The sequence below is a fragment of the Dipodomys spectabilis genome, unplaced genomic scaffold (genome assembly GCF_019054845.1).
Source record: "Dipodomys spectabilis isolate Male_0828 unplaced genomic scaffold, ASM1905484v1 ptg000089l, whole genome shotgun sequence".
Taxonomy (NCBI): domain Eukaryota; kingdom Metazoa; phylum Chordata; class Mammalia; order Rodentia; family Heteromyidae; genus Dipodomys; species Dipodomys spectabilis.
The window spans coordinates 17,475,016-17,497,989 of record NW_024870766.1 but is presented as its reverse complement, the minus strand read 5'-3'; the positions used below and the strand labels follow the sequence as shown (position 1 = coordinate 17,497,989).

The following is a 22,974-nucleotide window of genomic DNA, read 5'->3' as shown; positions in this document are numbered from 1 at the left end:
CTGGGCTGGCTTTGAACCAAGATCCTCAGATCTCAGCCTGCTGAGTAGCTAGAATTACAGGCGTGAGCACCACCAGTGCCCTGTGCAAGAGTATCTTTACATGCCACTTTTCTTGTTTACTGACATCTGTGAAGTTGGGATGTGTCTTAAAATCCATGCTGTGTTGGTTGGCCTCTTCTTTCTTAACAACTACAGATGGTCCCTGACTTAAAACAGTTCCACTTAGACTTTTTGGCTTTACGATAGAGAAATGGAACTTGGAATTTTGCTCTCCCCAGTCTAGTGTGATGAGGTCCAGTACTGGACGGCAGTACTGGACTGTGCTCCCTGTCAGCAGCACAGTCACTACAGACACAGCCAAGCATCTACCGTGTGAGGTGTTGCAGGGCAAGAATAGTCACTAGGTTAGGTGTGCTATGTTCAATTTATATTTCCAATGTATGGTGCATTAACTAGAACACTACCCAGTGTAAGCAGAGGAGCATTGTACATAATAATGGGGGATCTTAAGGCATTGCTATTCAAAGGAAGTTATCAGGAGGATAGTGCTCTGAAGAACCCCTTCACAATACCGGTAGATCCTTGAATGTTCCAGAATCGTGAAATGCCAGGTGTGATGAAGACAGAGTGGTTGCTGCCTGTTCTCATATCTTTCCGTTTCTTCCAGCACTTTTTTCTGGGGACCCTTATGCCACCTCATCATTGTTAGGTTTTTAAAAAAAGGTAACCGAGTAAGAACAGCACCAGCACGCACGTGGTATTCAGGTAAGGGGTAGGTTTATTCAGTAGACCTGCTGGGACCAGGCAAGGTTGGCACTCCACGTGGCTGGGAAAGAGAGAGGAAAGAGCTAGAGCAGAGAGAGAGAGCAGAGAGAGCTAGAAAAGAAGAGCAAGAGCAAGAGAGCTAGAAAAGAAGAGCAAGAGCAAGAGAGCTAGAAAAGAAGAGCAAGAGAGCATCTGGGCCTGGGCTAGGCCTTATGTACGGTATGGGCAGGGAAAGGTATGGCCACATCAAATTCAGATGTGACCTCAGCGGATGCAGATGTGACCTCTTCCAGGTGTCCCAGTTGCCTAGGTAACGCAGGTACTGGGTGGAGACTTTGCTGCGAGGAGGGTGGAGTCTGCTAGCCATCCAGGAGCGGACCTTACATTCCAGCCTTTTAATAATCATGAAATAGGGCGCGGATTCTCTCTGGCTACTTCCTGCTGACAAGGGGCGTCAACAATAGGGGTAAAAGGCTGGAATTTGGTCCCCTCCCAGAGAAGGCAGTGAGCAGCAGCTGTCCCTTGGTGGCGTGAGTCCTTAGGTGAAGTATGGAGAAGTCTCATGAGCATTGAGGGGCTGGAAAAAAATACTAGAGAGCAAATAAATGGCAAGAGGAAGGACTTGAGCTGAAAATGTTGTTAGAAACGTCCCTAGCTACTTCTGGCATCAGGCGACTAGGTGGAGAAGTCAGGTGACAAAGGCAAGAATCTAAATTCCTGTCCAGTTAATAGGTACACAGGTATGGACACTAGATGGGCAGGTTTCTTACTTCTACTGACCTCCCGGCTCAGGTTAATTTTGAAAGGGCAGGCACAAAGTAGCTGATGTGACATTATCTCCTCTTACTCTTCTCCATGTTCCCTTGTTCCCCAGACTGGCTGAGTCTAGGTGCTCATTGCTGGGATGGCTTGTCCCAGTTGGTATTCAAGATTTGAACTCAAGGCCTGGGCACTGTCCCAGAGCACTTCTGCTCAAGGCTAGCACTGAAACACTTTGAGTTATAGTACCACTAGTATTTAAGGAGGTTTTAACTCAAGGCCTGGGCACTGTCCCTGAGCACTTCTGCTCAAGGCTAGCACTGAACCACACTGAGTTATAGTACCACGTTTAGCTGGGAGATGGAGTCTTAGGGATTTTTTAGCCCGAGCTGGCTTTGAACTGCAGTCTTTGCCATGAAAGCCCTTTATTATTTCCAATTAAAGCAACAAGGAGATCAAGTAGAATAAGTAGAGCTTACCTGCTCCTATCAAGAACTGACCAACAAATATTCTGCAATGACAAAACTCGTTAGATGTGATGAGAATTTTAGCATAGGTATGCCCAGTATTTTAGTACCATGTAGTCAGTAGTAGAATACACAACACAGAACAAAAAAGTCAAAACTCAAAACCTAAAATTTTGACGTTTAGACATCTTTGCTAACAAAGCACATTAGATGGTTGGGCCTCAGTTACCAGGGCCTGTGAAAAGAGCAACTTGTTAGCAAGGCACCTTAGAATAGATGAAGTAGTAAACTTAGTGGAAGGTTAAGGGTCAGATGGGGCCAAACCCTTAACCCACCACGTGGCCAAGATGGCGAATTCAAGATGGCGAATTTCTGAAAGAATGCAAAGAAAGCCTGAATAGATTAAGCCTACATTGGCTAGCCTTTGAGAGGGAACCTAGAGGGGGGTCCCTGGGACCCAGCCTGCGTCGCACTCTTCAGGGCATAAGCCAAAAAGTTGTAGAAAAAAGGGTAGAAAGTTGCACATGAATGGCAGAGAGAGAGCAAAGAGAGCCTGAAATTAAACAAACTTCTGCCCATTTACCATTGCAGTAGCAAAAACTGTACTTCTGAGAATGGCATAAAAATGAGGCTCTCTGGCTTTCCAGGGAGCGCAGGAGACATTTAAAAGGGGTTTCACGGCTCAGGCGTGATTCGTAGCACCCCATTAAATGAGTAGAGTCAGTCTGGTGAGTGAAGGAGAGCTGACCAGGCAGAAGCGGCGTCCCGACTTCCCCCAGAGCCCTCTAGAGAGAAATGGCCAAGCCCCCAAAGCCAAGCGTCCTCGGCTTCAGAGGTGACCGGCCTTTCAGCTAAAGGCCGTAGGAGCTCTCTGGCGTGGCACCACGTCTGGACAGAGACTGAGTAACAGAGAGCCATAGAGTAGTTTCACTCACCAGAGTAGAGAAGTGGTGTGGATGTGGATGTGAAGGCAGCAATGGTATCGATGCATTGATTTCACCGCAGACAGACTGGTTCGCAAAAGGCCGTCAGAACTGCGGGTATTCCTCAGAGCAAAAAGGGAAGAACAAAAAAAAGAAAAAAGAGGAAAAAAACAGAAATCCCAGCTTTCCTGACTATAAGCCTTTATCCGAGTCACGGCACCATTTATGTTAGGTTTTTAAAAAGAGGTAACCGAGTAAGAACAGCACCAGCACGCACGTGGTATTCAGGTAAGGGGTAGGTTTATTCAGTAGACCTGCTGGGACCAGGCAAGGTTGGCACTCCACGTGGCTGGGAAAGAGAGAGGAAAGAGCTAGAGCAGAGAGAGAGCAGAGAGAGCTAGAAAAGAAGAGCAAGAGCAAGAGAGCTAGAAAAGAAGAGCAAGAGCAAGAGAGCTAGAAAAGAAGAGCAAGAGCAAGAGAGCTAGAAAAGAAGAGCAAGAGCAAGAGAGCTAGAAGAGCAAGAGCAAGAGAGCTAGAAAAGAAGAGCAAGAGCAAGAGAGCTAGAAAAGAAGAGCAAGAGCAAGAGAGCTAGAAAAGAAGAGCAAGAGAGCGTCTGGGCCTGGGCTAGGCCTTATGTACGGTATGGGCAGGGAAAGGTGTGGCCACATCAAATTCAGATGTGACCTCAGCGGATGCAGATGTGACCTCTTCCAGGTGTCCCAGTTGCCTAGGTAACGCAGGTAATGGGTGGAGACTTTGCTGCGAGGAGGGTGGAGTCTGCTAGCCATCCAGGAGCGGACCTTACAATCATGTCCTGTCACTATCTTCTCTAGTGACTCGCCTTCCTTCCCCTTGTCTCTGGAAGCATCATCTCCACCTGGACATTATCGCCTAACTGTTTATAGATTGGCATCCTGTTTTCCCCTAATTGTGCCCTCCTGGATTTTCAACACGTGTGTCTCATTTCTTCTGTTTTGCTGGTCCTTGAGTCATTTTGGTTGTTTGTGGACCCTGTAGTTCTGGTGTGATTCACAAGATTCCAGGGATAATGGAACTTTCAGCTAAACAGATTTTCTCTGCAACTTGGGGATTATCTGCTCCTGTTGTCTTGTGCTGTCCCAGGTCTTTGCTAGGGTGATGGATCTTGACCTACCAAACCTCCTGAGGCTCAGGGATATTTGTTTGCTTCCTCCAAGTCCTGTCAAATGGGTATATTCCCTTTTTTGGGAGAGTTCAACCTCTGACTGCTCTAAAGCCATCTCATATTGCTTCTCCCTCAGCCCCCAGGCCTGAGGTATCAGCTGCTCCATGGATTGTCACTGTCCCCCTTGGTGTTAGGCTCTTCCCTTCCCTGACCTCCAGCTCATCCTCTGAATTTCCTTAACCTCTCTCCCCTCTTTCCATCCTTAGCAGTTAGCTCTAGAAAGTTCTGAGCCACTCACCCCCATAAGTTTCCTCTGTTCAAAAATTTTAAAAAGATAAGAAATAAGGCTGCCATTAGCCAAACTTACCTAGAAAGATTTTTTTTTTTTTGGTCGGTCACAGGGCTTGAACTCGGCCTGAACGCTGTCCCTCAGCTCTTCAGCTCAAGGCTAGTGCTCTACCACTTAAGCCACAGCGCCACTTCTGGTTTTCAGAGTGGTTTATTGGAGATAAGAGTCTCATGGACTTTCCTGCCCAGGCTGGATTTGAACTGCTATCCTCAGATCTCAGCCTCCTGAGTAGCTAGGATTATAGGTGAGCCACTGGCACCCGGCTTAGATTCTCTCTCTTTTTTTTTTTTAATTGCAGGCTCCATTATGAAAGTCCCCTCTGCTACTTCTGTTAGTAGGGTATTTCTGTTCTTTATGAATATTAGATCAGTTCTGGTTTCCTGAAGGATCAGAAAAGTTCTTGTCAGCCAAGAATAAAAACTCCCCCATTGTACAGAAGAATAGATTCCAACTTCTGTCACTAACTTTTACAAATGGACTTTTGGAACAAAACCATGGATACAATGAGATTACTTCTCCAGTGAATTCTAGAACTAAAAAGCCTTTGGGACTGAAGTCTGAATAGAAGCACTAACAGGTTAAAAGAATTTACCCACCTACCCTATCCCCATCACCTCTGGGAACTTTTCTTTCTATTAACTGTGATAGTTTTAGATACATTCTAACATACACACACAGTCCAGAGAAGCTGAGGCTCTGCATTAGAGGCCCCTTCCCTCACATCCCTGTTAACCATCTGTCCACCAGTGTTCATTTACTTTGACCTGATTCTGCTTAAAAGTCACAAAAACATTCCATTGTTTTGGGCAAACTGAAATCAATCCAGTGAACCCTGGAGATCACCTTGGTCCTATGGAAAGCTGGTCCTAGATTCTCGGTAGCGTGGTAGACATGGAGAAGACCCTGGTCCTTGTTGCTGTCCACCACCACCTTCTCTAGCCTCTCCTCTCTGCTCAGTCATAAAGAGGCAGTCTCAAACTCCCCAACCAAAACACACATTTGATTATTTTTCTCATCAGTGTGGCAAGAGTCATCCCGTCAGCTGTTCTCATAACATCATGTTATCTTACTTAGAGCCCACAGTGGTTTGGCTCTCAAGCCATGTCCAGTGGTAGGAGCAGAGAAAAGTAGTTGTTCTCCCTTAGGAAATTTACAGACAGCAGAGATAATCAGTCATCACCTTTCAAGAAGGCAGTTGGCCATATGTACTTATCAGGATTACAAAGTTTAGACATTTGGCCCTAGTGATTATCCTTCTGGGTACATGAGCTGTGGGAATAAACATGCATGTGCACACAGGCTTCTATACAAGAATTTTCACTGCTCTGTTGTTGATGGAAGTAGAAAATGGAACACATCCCACAGGTCAAAGCTAGGAGACTGGTTAAATCAGTTGTGATTCACCCATCTAGGGATCAGCTACTTTTGAAACCAAGCTTTTAAAGGACATGGGTGATGGTCAAGCCAAACTGCTTCCTGAGGGACTGACAATGGAGAACAGAGGAGAAAACTAAGCCTGGCCCTTAGTTTCCTGGACCAAGCAATGGCATGAAGTTGAAGGATAACTGAGAGATGGGGTGGGGGAGGGGCTGTGTGAGCAGCAGATGACCGGAGAAGCCAGAAGTTGTGCTGGGAACAAATTGAGTTAACTACAAGTTGTAGACTTCACCTTGCAAGCCTCAGTGGCAAAGTCAAGCAGGCAGGGACTGAAGAAACAGGCAAGGCTTCCCTGGGGTGGCTGATGTAGAGCCAGTATTAGGCCATATACTTCCCACTTCTGGGAAAGTGTGCTTTGGAGTTCGGAATTATTGTGATTTTAAAAAGTCAATCAATGAGCATCCCAGTGAGGTCCAGGATTACTTATAACCAAACATAGTATTTCTGTAGCAAATTGTAATACTAACCCTTAAGTACATCTATAAAGATTAGAAATAGAATCCAACAGTTTGGATCAGTTGTTGTCATGAAGTAAGCTGTAGCATTGAATGAAGTATAAAACTTGCTTTCAGAGTTAGATTTCAGAATTGCAAGTAATCAGCCATCGACCATTGTCCTTAATTTCTGATCTTTAGCTTCAAATGCTTTCAGAATACATTTCATTATTTTTTTTTCTATCTGCATCTGTAGTTTACAGAAGCCAGCTTTTTCCTGCCATTCCTAGATTTATTATCATGGCCAGGTGAGTATTAGTCACAGCTGAGTGACCTGAGGTCCTAAAACACAACATGTTACAACATGTTCTTTTTTTTTTTTTTTTTCCTTTTGCCAGTCCCAAGGCTTGCTAGGCCTGGGCGCTGTCCCTGAGCTCTTTTTGCTAAGGTTAGCACTATACCACCTGAGCCACAGTGCCACTTCTGTGATTAATTGGAGATAAGAGTCTCACAGACTTTCCTGCCCAGGCTGGCTTCAGTCCACAATCCTCAGATCTCAGCCTCCTAGTAGCTAGGATTACAGGCGTGAGCCACCGGCGCCAGCAACATGTTCTTTCTTAAGCAACTTTCTGATTTATCCAGGCTTTTCCCAAAATGAAGTGTGGAGGCGTGGTATGAGGGTGCAGACGTTATTCACCCTGCCCTATACTTCTGTTTTCAGAGGGATCTTGGGCCTTCAGGGGCTTTGGGAGTTTCAATCAGCCTGTGTCTCTCTGCCTCCTATTCTGCTCCACCCAGTGAGGCATTTACTACGGTCCAACTGCTCTCCAGCATCATCCAAAATGTTATTGGTATCTTGGGTCCACTCTCATCTCCTATGTTGTTCACATGGCTCTTGTGGTTTATGCCTTTTTAAAAATTCAGTTTACTGTCATTTTTAGTGAGGTGTCAGGAGAGTGTAGCGATGGATGAGTCTGTCACGTTTGACCCCAAGTTTAACTCCAGTGTCTGAGAATTGTCCCTACCTCCTGGACCATGATCCTTCCACAGAGGCTGTCAGCAGGTGTTCCTTTCGGAATGATTTTATCTGCCTGATACTCAGCTCAGCCCACAGTGTTGGAAATTAGGGATTTGGAAGCACTGTTACTGCAACAAATTGCTTTCTAAGCATTTGAAGTCCCTCAAGGCTTTTCCAGAGCAATTTAGAGACCTCCAAATGTGCCCGATTCACCCACAGCCCTTCCCACGGATGAGAAGACATGGCTCTTGCGTGTACTGGGCTGTGTTAAGCAGAATCCTTCCTGCAGCTGAGATGGCTTGTGTGGGAAGACAGGCTGGTGCTCAGTCCCCAGTGAACAATGTGTCAGCACCCCTTACTCTCCCTCTGCGCCTCTGTCACCTCTATGATATGATAATGGCAGATGAGGGCCTCTTATTCTTTATCCAGATTTTACACAGAACCCTCAAAACATAGGACAAACTGTTGTGACAGCAGAAGGACAGGCTGGCCTGGAGAGACCCCTGGGTACTTCTTAGGGACCTCCCTAGAGCTCTGGAAAGCTTGGAGTGAGAGGCACAGGACTGGAAGTATCACAGGAAGAGCCCTCTGCACTTTGCCCATTAAACTGCTTACTGTTCTCCAGAGATAAGGCTCTGTTTGCAGGTGGGGTCATGGGCTGCTGGACAGGACATGGCAGGCAGATGCTGTCTTGCTATGCCTTCCCCAGCAGGACTCCCTGCTTCACAGAAAGATGGAGCTGCCAGTGTAAGAGGAGGATGGAATCCTCCCAACACAGGCCTGTAAGAACGCAGGAATTTGTTTTCCCACGTTGTTTGCTTTTGATTTACAGTGTTGATGGAGGGCTGCTTTGTGACTCAGATGTTTTCTTCCTCTGCCAAATCACGCATTAGGTATGTCTGATATTTCCCACACAGTGACATCTTGCCTTCTTCCACTGTCATTGCTGGCCATACTCCATACCACCCCCTCAGGAGGCGGGGGCAAAACCCCTAAAATCTCTTCTAGTCAGTAATCAAAGTACTCTACAGGTGCAGGGCAGTCATTATCATTTTGTGGTTGATAATGTTCTTTTGTTAAAAATTTTAACAAAAGCCCAATAGCTATAACAAGTAAACTTGGAGGCTGAGGATACAAGCAATCTCTGAGACTGGTCCCCAGCTCTGTCTGGGAGGATTCCGTAATAGAGCCAGACTCCCACATCACTTCTGGCTCTGCCTCCCCTGGTTGATGTAGCGTTAACCTAGCACTAGTGGCAGAGCCTCACAGAGCTTCTGTTTCCTCATCTGTTAAATGGGGTGAAGAGAAAATTAGGATAACACCTACAACAGCCGCCCGTGGCCCCAAGCATCCTCCATGACAAGGACTCTGCCTGCCTCCTATGTAGTCTCTGTCACTCGACAGAGCTTTCTCATGGAGCATGTGTTAGAAAACCTGACTCTACCCCCTAACTTTATGATGCCAATCAAAATAATTGCTATGTTCCTGTCAACCCCTTGTTTTCCAGAGAAGGTCCTTGCAAGGTCGCTGTAACATCCAGTTTGTTAAGTGCTTGTGATTTTGCTCAGGATGTAAACAACAACACTGTGTCTTTGACCAGTTCCAAAAGGATTTTAATGTTTTCCCCTCCAGCAGAAACAGCCTTCCTCCAGTAAATGCATTCTGATAATGCGCAGTGAGGTCTGCCATTCTGATTCACGTTGAAAATGGAGAGCCTGGCAGGACTGTGCATCTTCCCCAGTGCATGTGTGTTTGTGGGTGTTTTGTAGCTGTTAATTAAATTAATTAAATTACCATAAAATTGCCATCATTTCTCCTCTTCCTCCACGTTGGCCCACAGGAGCGTCCTTTCTGCATAGGAAATGCCTGGGCTTTATCCTTGCGCTGTCGCGACAGAGCGTGTCAAAGGTATTGATTGCTTTCACCAAGTTGCAGATCGAAAGCCACATATTTGCTCATCTTCCCTAGTGAAAAAGCAAATCAGATGGCTTATCTAGTATGTAAATTCTGTCTTCATTTACTCTGTCAAAGTCTTTGTCCACAAAGACATAATGTGAAATGTATCTTCTTAGAAAGTAGCTCTTACACATCCTAAGCTGTGAATGCTATTGCGGGTAGACGCTCTGGTTTCTCCCTTAAAATTCAGCAATGTTCCCTGCTCCCAACTCTTCCTCTTCCTTCTCTCTGGGCTCTCCTGACCAGCTGTAACCTCTATGAAGGTTGCTTCCATCTGCTGCTTCCATAAAATAGGAATGACTATTCCTCTTCTAAAGTGTGTTGTAGGGGTAAAAGACAGTATTATATGTAAAGTATGCAGTGTGACATTTAATATTATATATGTGCTTGATTAGCAGAAATTGTTGCAATGAAATTTCTTTTCCTTCCTTTTTTATTCCTCTTTCATTCCTTTCTTCCTTCTTTTTCTTTCCTTTCTTTCTCTTTGTCTTTCCTTCTCTTCTCTTTATCTTTCTCCCTCTTTTTTTCTTTCCCTCCCTCCTTGCCTCCCCCATTTCCCCCTTCCCTCTCTCTCCCTTCCTTGCTCTCTCTCTGCCTCCTTCCCTCCCTCATTCTCTCTCCCCTCCCTCCCTCCCTGCCTGCCTGCCTGCCTGCCTGCCTGCCTGCCTGCCTGCCTGCCTGCCTCCCTCCCTCCCTCCCTCCCTCCCTCCCTCCCTCCCTCCCTCCCTCCCTCCCTCCCTTCCTTCCTTCCTTCCTTCCTTCCTTCCTTCCTTCCTTCCTTCCTTCTTTCCAGGTATCCTGAGCTAGCCTGGAACTAACCACTCCCTCACCTTGGTCTCCCCAGTGCTGGGATTACAGCCATGGCCCCCCATGCCTGGCTCATTATTTCTCATGATCTCAGTTCTCATATCCATGTTCATTATCCCTGCTGGCTATATTTACCTGATTCCTACAGGAGTCTGCTGCACCCCCAGCCTTTCATGGAACAAATACAAAGGCCACCCTCCACCAACTAAGTCCTAAACCACAAGCCATACACAAGGGAGGAATATGGTAGTTCAGTAAAGAACCTACGTTTTAGGTTGGGTGCCATGGCTGAAGTCTGTAAAGCTATCTACTTGGGAGGTAGAGATTGGAGGAATCATGGTTTGAGGCCAGTGTGGACAAAAAGAGAAGTTCTTAAGACTCCATTTTGACCACCCCCCTGTTATTCCAGCTATGGGGAAAGCAGCATAGCTGGGCATAGTGGCACAAGTCGACTAGCAACAAGGAGAAGCATAAATAGGAAGATCCTACTCTAAGTTGGTACAGGCATAAAGTGAGACCCTTCCATGAAAATAACTTGCTCCAAAAGGAACAGGCTGAATGGCTTAAGTAGTAGAGTACTTGCCTAGCAAAGGCAAGGTCCTGATTTCAAACCCCAGTATTGCCAAAAGAAAAAAAAAAAGGATGGGAAGGGGAAACAACGGAGGAGGCTACAATGCTTGATAAGAAATGTACTCATAATTGTAACCCCTCTGTATAGTATTTTCACAATAAAAAATAAAATAAAATAAATGGGATCAGGTTTGTGATGTAATATCTTCCATCCATTTTCCCATACTGAAATCTGGTAGATTTGATTTGTGATATATATGGTGCCCCAGAGCTTCAGCTAAGAGATTATAGCTACATAGAAGCTGCTTCTTGGGATTGTTGGAAAGATTAAACAAGGTATTTTACAAAAAGCTCTGAGAGGGACTGCTGGACTATAAGCGCTCCATAAACATTCACTACGGTTATCATAAAGACAAGAAAGAGTTCTGTGTCCAAAAGAATGAAAGGTTTATTTTACCTCAATAAAAACATTTATTTTTTAATGAATAGCTTAAATATTTAATGAATAACATAATAATGAATTTTACTGTCTGGACATGAAGAGACTCTGCTGCTTATTTTAGAAAGAGGCTCAGAAGCCAACAAAAGAAATCAGTCTAAACAAATGTGGTTGTCACTATGACCCTTGGGGGTTTTGTTATGGTTTGTGTTTCTTTTGGTTTTATATTACATCAACTCAGGGCTTTAAACTTTCTAGTCAGGCACTCTACCTGAGCCATATCCCCACTTCAGCCTTTCTTTGCCTTAGCTAGTCTTCAGACTAGCCTGTCTGGCCTCCTAATGTTATAGACATAGCTAAGATCACAGACATGAACCATTATGCCCAGTTTGCTTGTTGAGGTGGGAGTCTCAAGAACTTTTTGATTGCTCTTGAACTCTGATCTTCCTGATCTCTGCCTCCTAAGTAGCTAGGATGACAGGCATGAGCCACTACACTCAGAACTTACAAATCTCCTGATAAAATATCACAGCTTTTATCTTTCTCATCTCATGCTTTTGCCAAAATCTTCTACCATTCAGACATCTTTGCTGACCTACGTAACTATAATAAACCTCATGGGGAGTCTTCATTCTCCATTTCCCAGCCTCTAACTCAGACCTTGTTGGGTTTAACCTTCCTTGTCCGGTTGATTTTGTTGTTGTTGTTGCTTTGTTTTTTTCCCCCTTGGGGGTCATGTTGGGCTCTACTTTTCAACTTTCCTGAATTTTCCCCCATTACAGCCTTCTACAGTATAGCCTTAGCTACCAGTGCTCTGCTTGGGCAGCAAACCACAAAAGCCTTTCTTAAGTGTGTCCCCACCAAATGCCTCTATTTCAATTTACATACATATTTTTTAATACAATAAGATTCTGTTTTCATAGCAGTGCTAAAGTGTGTTAGTTACATTTTAGGAATGCAGGTTTGGATGATTTGAACATTGGCCAAGAACCACATTTGCATATTAGGCTGGCACAGTCACAGACTGATAGAGGTGGGAAGGTCCCAGCCACTGTTTTATACATGCAATAGTTGAGGCCTAGAGATCAAAGTGCCTTGCTCAGTGAAACTATTGGCTGGGGACAGACATTGAAGTTTCAACATCTCTATTTAATAATAAATATTCTTATTAAAATCTCAGTATTGACCAGGTATACCTGCTCACGCTTATAATTCCAGGTACATGGGAGACAGATGAGGAGGATGTTGGTTTGAGGGAAGTCTGAGTAAAAGTGAAACCCCTCATCTCAACAAAAAAGCTCAGAGTGGTGATGCCTGTCTGTAGTCCCAGCCATGTAGAAGGCTATAGGCAGGAGTAGTTTAATCCAGTATTGGCTCTAGATAAAAAGTAAGACCCTGGGCTGGGAAGGTGGCTCAGTGGTAGAGTGCTTGCCTTGCATGCCTGAGACCCTGGGTTCGATTCCTCAGCACCACATAAGCAGAAGAAAAAAAAAGCCAGAAGTGGCACTGTGGCTCAAGTGGTAGAGTGCTAGCCTTGAGCTGAAGTGCTGAGGGACAGTGCCCAGGCCCAGAGTTCAGGCCCCACGACCGGATCCCCCCCCCCCAAAAAAAAGAAAAAAAAAAGTGAGTCCCTATCTGAAAAATAACTAAAGTAAAAAAGGCTTGGGGTTGTGGCTTATGTGGGATAGCACTTGTCTAGCCAGCAAAAGGCCTTGAGTACTGCTAAAAAAATTTTTCAGGGTCTTTTTTTTCCTCCAAATAATTTAAAACCCCAATTATATTAAGCAACAACAGCAGCAACCAAACCTTTGCAATCAGCAGCTACTCATCCCTTCTTTCCCACTTCTAGCCTGGTGTCAGTCATTTCTGAATTTCTGACCCTTTGAGCTGTTTCTTCTAGAATCTCTCCATATTTCTGAGAAACACCAGTGGGATCATTTCTGCTTTGCACCACTTACTTGGTGGTAGATATTCTCGATGCTCTGCGGTCCAGACATCCCCCCCCCATTTCCCCACCCCCCCCCCATCCTCTCCCAAGGGTCTAGATATTGCATTCACTTTATTGAGAAGATACTGTACTTGACTGTGCAGCTCTTCTACCAAAATATTCATCTCACTTCCTTTAGTCCTAATTTCCAGAAACTCTTTTTTGTTGTTGTTGGTTTTGTTTGTTTTTGCTGCCCTGAGGTGTGAGCTCAGGATGCTGTGCTTGCTCGCCAGGTGTTCAACCACTTCAAGCCAGGCCATCAACATTTTTTTTTTTTTGCTTTAGTTATTTTGAAGCTAAAGTCTTATGTATTTGGCTTCTTTTAGTCTGTAAAATAAAGGTTGTAAAATGCTGAAAAAAAGATACAGGCTGACCCATTGTAACAATGAGATGTATGAGACACTATGTTGAAAACGAACTCTACAACTTTTGTGGGGGGGGGAGGAAGGAGTTGGGGAGGTAGAAAACAAAGGAGGGGGTAACAATGCTCTATAGGAAGTGGACTCTTACCTTACTCATGTAACTGTAACCCCTCTGTACAGTATCTTTACAATTAAAAAAAAAAAAAAAAAGCAGAGGTTGTCCTTCACCAGGCTAGGAAGTAATCTAAAGAATGCACACCATTAAGGTTCCCGAGCAAAAGTCACCACTACAGGAAGAGCAAGGAACAGAATTAAGCTAGCCTCCAGAGTTAGGGAGCCTTCTCCTCAGACAGTGGCCTACAAGCTCTAAATTACGAACCCTTGTCCATATTAGATTTTTCAGGGCTGATACTCTAACATATGGAAACCTAGTTATAAATTATATGTACATACTATTCTACTGTATTAGAGACACTATGAAATAGTCTTTTTTTTCTTTTTTGTCTATCATGGGGCTTGAACTCTGGGCCTGGGCACTATCCCTCAGCTCTTCAGCTCAAGGCTAGTGCCCTACCACCTGAGCTACAGCGCCACCTCCAGTTTTCTGGTAGTTTATTGGAGATAAGAGTTCCTGGGGCTGGGAAGGTAGCTCAGTGGCAGAGCACTTGCCTTGCATGCTTGAGGCCCTGGGTTCGATTCCTCAGCACCACATAGGAAAAAAGCCGGAAGTGGCGCTGTGTGGCTCAAGTGGTAGAGCGCTAGCCTTGAGCTAAAGAGCTGAGGGACAGCGCCCAGGCCCAGAGTTCAGGCCCCACGACCGGACCCAAAAAAAAAAAAAAGAGTTCCATGGACCTTCCTGCCCCGGCTGGCTTTGAACTGTGATCCTCAGATCTCAGCATCCTGAGTAGCTAGGATTACAGGCGTGAGCCACTGGCGCCTGAATTAAAATAGTCTTTTTATGTTAGATTTTAGGAATTAAAACTAAAACTATAAGTAAAAGGATTTTGTTTTTGTTTGGTGGTACTAGAATTTAGACTCGGAATCTTGTACTTGCTAGGTAGGCACTGTCACTTTAAACTGTATTGCTTTCGATTTTTAAGTTTTACTTATTTTTGTTTTGGAAGTACTAATGCTTGAACTTAGGGCCTGGCTGCTGTTGCTCTACCACTTGATCTACAGCTTCTCTTCTGGCTTTTTCCGGGTTAATTGGAGATGCAAATCTTATGGACTTTCCTGCCCAGGCTGGCTTCAACCTGTGGTCCTCAGATCTTGGTCTCCTGAGTAGCTAGAGTTACAAACATGAGTCACCAGTGGCCAGATTATCTTAGTTTTTGTTGTTGTTTGTTTTGTTTTGTCTTTTGTATAGAATTTTGTGGTTTTATTCTGACCAACCTGAACCACAGTTCTCTTACTTACTCCTTCCACAAATCTGAGCTATAGGTGCATGCTACCCTGCCCAGCTTATTGGTAGAGGCAGGGTCACATTAACTTCTGCCCTGAGTGGTTACTGAGAGTCTCCTGATCTTAACCACCTCTGTGTCCCAGCCACCAGGTGGTCCTTGGGTCCATCCCACCACCCTCCCCCATCCCCATCTCAGCTGAAAGGGAAAAACACAACCCAAATCCCAGTGCTCTGCTGGGGATGGTGACAATCTTGCCATTCCCAGGGAAGCACGTTCTTTCTGGGGCTGCCGGCAGGGCTTTGTGCCTTCCTCTCTGAACATGTTATAGATTTAGAAAAAGTCAATCTCTTAAGAAGCAACAGCCTTGCCCTGAGGTTCAAGAATTTCACTGTGACCAGCTCAGGTGCAGAGAAGGGCTCCGTGACCCGAGCAAGGCAATTATGGGGGCTTAGTAAGGTGACAAGTGGCTGAGCCCTACAGCAATGTCACCAAAGGGGGTCCGGGCTTCCTCATCCAAGTATGTACAATGTCACCACATAGCAAATCTGTATTTGTGGCAGCAATTGAAGTACAGGATTAATTGTACAAGGAAAAATAGATGTTCCAAATAGCAATTGACCTAAGTGCTGTGCCAACGGTAGCAATAATCGCAGTGATCTGTACCGAGTCTTACTTGTGCCAGCCTGCCCAGGGTGTGCCGTGCGTGGGCTCGCTTAACCCTCATGCTTTTCAATTCCACTTAGTTAAAGGACTGAAGGTGGAGAGAATTAAGCTGGCTCACAGTCATTGGAGAGCCACAGTTAGAACTCAGCTCCCTCTGCTTCCAGAATCTATGCTTGAAAACCACTCTACCTTCTCTTATTTTGGGCCAGGGGATGGGGGTGGGAGGGGGGGGAAAGGGGGGCATGTTTGAAAGGCAGCCAGTACTGGGACCTGAACTCAGGGCCTCATGCTGTCACTTAGGATTTTTTTCTCTCAAAGCTGGCATTCTATCACTTGAGTCACAGCTTTATGTCCAGCTTTTTGGTGGTTAATTGGAGGTAACAGTATCATGGACTCTTTCATTCCTAGGGTGTCTTTGAACTAAAGTCTTCGAATTTCAGCCTCCTGAGTAGCTAGGATTATAGGTGTGACCCGTTGACACATGGTTTACCCTTCCGACTATGAAATGAGTGGGTTCTGGATTTTCACCTTTATGGTCATATAACCAGTCTCCTAAGGTGATATAGGAAGACAGGTTGAAAGGAGAGTAGAGCTCTCTCATGCCAGCCACTCTCCCTGCATGTCATGATACCTTAGGACAACAAGCAGGGAACATGTGGGTTTGTTGTAACTGTCTTCCAAAGATAAAGGAACATTTGCAGTTAAAAAATTCAACTGGTTAGGGAGGAGAGGCAGGAGGTTGGGGGGGGGGGGCGGGGGAGTGAGAGAAAAACCAGGGGGGGTAACAATGTTCAACAAGAAATGTACTCATAGCTGGGCGTCGGTGGCTCACGCCTATAATCCTAGCTACTCAGGAGGCTGAGATCTGAGGATCACGGTTCAAAGCCAGCCCAGGCAAAGAAAGTCCATGAGACTCTTATCTCCAATAAACCACTAGAAACCCTGAAGTGGTGCTGTGGCTCAAGCAGTAGAGCACTCGCCTTGAGCTGAAGAGCTAAGGGACAGCACCCAAGCCCAGAGTTCAAGCCCCACGACTGACCAAAAAATATAAAAAAGAAATGTACTCATTACCTTATGTCTGTAACTATAACCTCTCTGTAATCACCTTTACAATAAAATTAAATTAAAAAAAAAATCAACCTTCTCCTTTCCTGGAAGCTAGAGTATAAGAAGCTGTTCACCTTCACACCAGCATGCAGCCCAGACAATTACCTGGGAGATCTTTTTAGTGCTGAGATCAACCTTTGTCATCAGTCTAGCCCCACTCCAGCTTCCTCAAGCCACCAGGTGAGCCGTGGAGGTTCCACGCCAGCCCTAGCATCTTCCCTCATACCCAGGGTGGCCTCTCAGCTCATGCTATTCATTTATTCTCTCCAAGAAGCTGTGTTCTCTGGGAAGACACTAAGCTATCAGTCATTCATATTCCAATTTTCATTTTAAGTGAACTTAACTTGCTGGCAATATGTGTACTTTGATCATCTTTTCAAATATTGGTTTAAAAGTTTCCTACTTCAGTTGCCCTTCAGGCATTAGTAGGAGGACATTTGACTGGAGCGCTTTTTTAAAAAAAAAATACCCCAATGGATACATTTTGCTCTTCCCTAATTTTAGACATTTTTTTGGCCATACTGGAGTTTTGAACTCAGGGCTTTGGGTTTGCTAGGAAGGCACTCTACCACTTTGAGCTACATCTCCAGTCCTTGATTCAGAAATTTAAAAACTAGTTAAAATCAACGTGAAGGATTAACCACCTCCTTATGTTCAGCAGTAAGGTACAAATCCCAGCAGTCTTTCTAACCACAGTGGTTGAGAGTCCTAGCTTAGGCACTCTGTTTTTAGTAAAAGCATTTCCCCAGCATATGTTTATTCACCCATTTCTTGCAGCATACATTATTGTAATATATGCTGGCCTTATGCATGCTGCAGGTTTGAGACTTACCCTTTTCTTAATCGTATTAAAGTTGGTAAAATAGCTAGATGGCTCATTTGTTTTCACCTAAAGCTGTATATGCAAACTGATCATTCATCCTTGAATTTGGGCCATCAGAAAGTTAAATAGACCCTGAAAGAGTACTTTTCTTTCACCTTGAACATGTCTGAGACTTAATAATTCCAAGTCGATTCTAAAATACAAGGATTTTAGCTCAGGCAGCTTGTTAGAGTCAGAGTTTGACATCCTTACCTAGGACGATTTTGGAATGTTAGTGACATATTAGTCATTTTCTTCTGACTCCACTTGAGATATCAGCATTCTTTTTTATTCATTTTTATTATTTTTAACTTTGTATTTACTAAGAATAGAACAAAGAACACACAAATCGAATTGTTAACCTATTTGCTTTATTAGTTTTTCTTTATATATGAATAGAAAGCCAGAGAGCTGAAGAGAAAGATTTTTGTTTCCTTTTGTGGTATTGGCGTTTGAACTCAGGGCCTTGTGCTTGCCAGGCAAGTGCTGTACTACTGAGCCATAGTTTCAAGCTTGTTTTTGTACTGGCTCTTTTGAGATAGGTCTTGATTCTTGCCAAGGCCCACACCTGTACAGGGGTCTACTTATTTTGTACTTCCCATCATAGCTGTGATGACAGGTACATGCCTCCATGCCAGGCTTCTTCCACTGCAATGGAGCCTACTGAACTTTTCTTCCCAGACTGGCCTGGAACCACAGCCCTCCTAATCTCAGCCTTCCACATAGCTAGAATGACCTGGGTCACTGTGAGATATGAGGGAGTATCTTCCTGTATATATACACCCAGGCTGGCCCCAAACCTTGATTTTCCTGATCCCAGACTCCCAAGTAGCTAGGATTATAGGCATGAACCAGTTCAGATACAGTTTTTTAATAATCCTGCATAGTATTTTTCTGGATCATTTGAGAACGAGTTACATTTTTTTTTGTTTGTTTTTTTGGGTCCAGTCATGGGCCTGAACTCTGGGTCTGGGCTCTGTCCCTCAGCTCTTCAGCTCAAGGCTAGTGCTCTACCACTTGAGCCACAGCGCCACTTCCGGCTTTTTTCTTTTTTCTTTTTTTTGCTTATGTGGTGCTGAGGAATCGAACCTAGGGCCTCATGCATGCAAGGGAAGCGCTGTACCACTGAGCTACTTTCCCAGCCCAACAAGTTACATTCTTCATGATACTTTACCAATTACTTCAATGTATATGTCCTAAGAATAGAAATACAATGTACTTTTACATAACTTTATAACAGAAATCATAACATCCAAGCATTTACCTTAATCAGAAAAAATATACCAACCAAACAGTGGTTTCTTTTCCTGTACACCCTGAGGGAGAGGTTTCTATTTTCCTGAGCTTTGCAGGCAGCAGTCTAAAAGCCTAATTGTTTCAAGCTTATTGAAATTGTCTTCAACTGTATCAATAGGTAGAGGGCTCATATTGACATCTCTGTTTTCAATCAAATGTTTTGTTTACTTTCTGTTCTCATTAAGGTCTCTGAATACACCAGAGAGATGACTAAAATAAATAGCCCAGTGCAACTCTCTGGACATGGAAATAAGAGTAAACATCAGTATAATTTAACCTTTTCCTAGCTGAGGAGGAACATTACCTTTTATGCCCTTAAAGAAGCCCCTCCCTCTCTACCAAATGAAAGTACCTTTTGTATCCTCTTCAGGAAGTTTGTCCTTGCTGACTGACCTTCCTCATGAACTCTCCCTGAGGTAAAATATGGCTAGGTGACCCAGGCCTATTCTTCCTTGCTCAGTGTTTCTATACTTGTCCTCAGCTGCATTGTACCCTGTCCTGAGCTGCATCTTATCCTGTCCTGTGTGTGTTACCTGGAGCTCTTGGCATCTCCTGCCTAGGCATCAGACATTCCAGAACATTCCATCTGGAAGCTAGGACAAGTCTTAGCACACATATTTCTCAGAGGAGGTCTCTATGTGTGCTGGGAGCAGGTTAAGATTGGAGATATTGGGAAACTTCTCAGTGGCTGACCCCTGTCTCTGAAGGAAGATGGTTGTTAAGCAAGCCCTGGTCGGGGAAAGGAGCCCAGCACTGCAGGAATGCCGCGCTGGGAAGTTTCACAGCAGGGAAATCACATTTATAGCTTCTGAGCTCAAATCATTTCACGCTAAACATTTTGTTATATTTTTCTTTCTCCTCATTCCATGTCAGTCTCCCTTGTTTTGAATTGCTTTGTCGTTTCCTTTCTCCATTAAATGATTTTTATATTAAAATTTCAAGAGAATGAATTTTTTTAATCATTTAATTTTTTCAGTTTTTTAAAAAATATTATTTACTTTGATGTACAGAAGAAGGATTACAATTACATGAATCCCATAATGACTACATTTCCTTTTGTATAGTGTCTTCCCTTCCCTCACTCTCTTCCATCCCTCCCTCCCATCTCCACCCACAAGTTATATAGTTCACTTTTATCGGTGTCCAGTGAGCTCCACCACTGCCCTTCTTCACCTTTTTCCCTTGGGTTCTGAACAGATTTAAAAAAACAAAAACACTACATAGTTTAAAAGGCAAACAGCAGTGTCTTCAGCCCCTGCCCAGGCCCCTAACCCCACTTTACAGAATAACTTTTAATGTGTTTTGGCTATTTCTTCCTGGTTAGTGCCCTAGATCAGATGCTTGGAGTAGTACTTGGGTGTTAAACCTTACCAGCTGGCTTCCTGTGAATAGAACTAGTCTATTAGTCTCTACCCTCTAAGAGAAATATGCAAAAAGCAGTCCCTGAGGCCAGTTTCTACCATGAGCATGATTTAAATGTTACTTACTAGAGAACCAGTTATTTTACTAGGATTGTTTCCTTTCCCATACAACTCATTTTCTTTGAGTTAATAATTGCCCTTAAAAGATTGCTTAGTTCACTACATACTCATTGCCTGTTCTCCCAAATGCTCCTGTAGATTTATCATCCTGTGCCTACTGCTGCCATTTGTCACATGCTCCTGAGCATCCCAGAATCTGTCAGTTCAGCACTGACCACTCCTACTGAATCTCCCATCTTCCTTCTCCAGCCTCTACTTGTCATTCTTCAGGCCTGCTCCCTAGTAGCATCTGTGATTTCCATTCGCTGTGCCTTTATGGTTGAGAGCCCTCTTTTCCTTGGATACCACATCGTGTGTGTGTGTGTGTGTGTGTGTGTGTGTGTGTGTGTGTGTGTGTGTGTGTGTGTGTGTGTGTGTGTGTGTGTGTGTGTGTACCACTTTATTTGAGCAAGCACATCTTCCAGCAGATTCTAGAGAAAGAATACATGGGAGGCAAAATTTTCTGAGGTCACATGAATCTGAAAGTTCCCTTTGCGTGTGAAAGTAATTTCCCTTCCGGTTTTTTTAAAAGTGGCTCTCTATTGCCTTCCAACTTTTGGTGCCACTTTAAGTCCTTGATGTGACCTGCTTTTTTCCCTGGAAATTTATGTGATCTCCTTCTCATTTTTTTTTTCCAAGCTAAATGATCTCAATGGAGAACAGTTAGGGGAAATTGCAAGCATCCTAATAATGAGCTAGAAAGCCATCCTGCAGTGTTTATACCTTCTGCTGAAACCAACTATAAAACGCAAATGTGAGATAGCTGTAGTTTCTGACTCTCAGCTGGCCTTGCACCTCTTCTTCCCCTCTTCACGCAATAACATCTAGCTCTCTGGGTGCAGTACACAGTTCTTAAAATGTCTGAGATGTACACCTTCACTAATGTTTAAGAATGACTTCACACCTTCCCCCTCCCACCCAAAGTGACAAACAGTGAGATGGGGAAGGAGGCGAGCTAGAGCCTCCTAGTGCCTCCCCCAGAGAAAACTGGTCCCACACAGCCCCCCTACCCCTTTCAGCAGAGCCCCATTCCTTATACGTTCTCAGAAAATGATCTTTTGTAACAGGCCTGTGAACTGATTGTTCCCGACTGGCAATTTCTGTGAAACTGAGTAATAAATACAAAGCCCCAGGAAGAAGCTGTTCAGAACATTCACTTCTTATTTAAAGAAGAATTTATTTTTACATCAAACTTTCTGTATCTTTTCTGGATGTCTAGTCTAGCCGTGGGGAGGTGATAGACAAATTAAAATGTTATCTTTTAAACTATGCAAGTAATCTGCAACTTTACCTCCATCTTTTCTGGCCATCTCTTCTGTCCTCATTTTCCCATACATTAAAAAAAATCCTTCTACACATTCTTTTCTTTTCATTTTTTTCATTTTTTTTTCTTTTTGCAGGTACCAAGGGCTTGAACTCAGGTCGTTACACTCTTGCTTAACTTTCTGTTCACAGCTGGAGCTCTATAAACACTTGAGCCACACCTCCAGTCCAGCTTTGTTGCTGGTTAATTGCATATGAGTCTCAGGAACTTTTTCTGCTCAGACTAGCTTCTAACTGTGGTCTTCAGATCTCACCCTCTGAGGTAGCTAGGATTACAAATGTGAGTCACCAGTATCAGGCTCATACATTTAAAGGATTTTCCAGTGTTAGAATCAATGAGTCCCAGAGATGGAGGAATTAAGAAGCAGAGAGAAAACAAAAGCCCTCTGGAAGATCAAGTAAAAATAAAATACCTATGAATAACCTAATACACACACACACACATACATACATACATACATACAATTCAGTGTGCCTATATACATAGGCATCCTAGCTTTCAGACTCCTCACTTAGAGACACTAACACGCTGCTGGACTGACTTGAATTTCTTCTCCTATCCAACGTTTTCTTTTTCTTCAGTATGTTACACCATTTTTTGTTGTTGTTACTATAGCAAAATAAGACCATGTGATTAATTTAATTTTTGAAATTACATCCAGCTAGTACAAAAGGGTTTCTGTTTAGCATGTTCATTTATGTGCATGATGCAGGGCATCACACGGTGTGACAGAACACGCTTGGGTCTCCTTGCTCTTCTCATTTAGCCATTAATGTCCTTTCGGGGCCCCACCTTGGTGAGCTCATCTTAGCCCAATTACCTCCCTAAAGCTCCACCTCCAAATGCATTAACATATATGTTTGGGGCTTAAGTTTCTAATACATAGACTTCTAGAGGACACATTTAAACTTTAGTAAACATCATCATCATCTTTATAATCATTGTTAAGACTTAAAAGTGTGTGCATTTTCTTTCTTTTTTCTTTTTTTTTAAAGTTTACTGGCACAGGATCAGTGAATTGTCATCAGTTTCTTGAATTGCTTTGATCATGGTGATAGAATAAATGCTAGATGGGCAGAGGATGTCCTGAAGTGGAGAGATCATCCTGTGATGCACAGGGTCTGAGTACCCCCTGGAAGTAGGAAGCTACCAAGTGGGAGACTGTTGTGACATTGGCGCTTATTAGGAATATTTCCTGAGGACCACATATTCTCTGGGAAGGTGGTGAAATGAGATGCTATAATTTGTATGTTGAGTGCTCTCAAAATCCTGAGTGTTGAAGGCTTAATTTCCACAGTGGTAGTGTTAGAAGGTGGTGAGCCTATAGGAGGTAGGGTCTAATGGGAGGTGCTTAGTTCATTGGGGCATACCCTCAAAGGGGA

General features: G+C 43.9%; 1 protein-coding gene across 5 annotated transcripts in view; it reads left to right on the top strand.

Moving 5' to 3' along the window:
- The window catches only part of Atxn7l1 (ataxin 7 like 1), a 249,318-nt gene that overhangs the window by 37,291 nt on the left and 189,053 nt on the right, over positions 1 to 22,974 (top strand). The gene's annotated exons all lie outside the window — the stretch shown is intronic.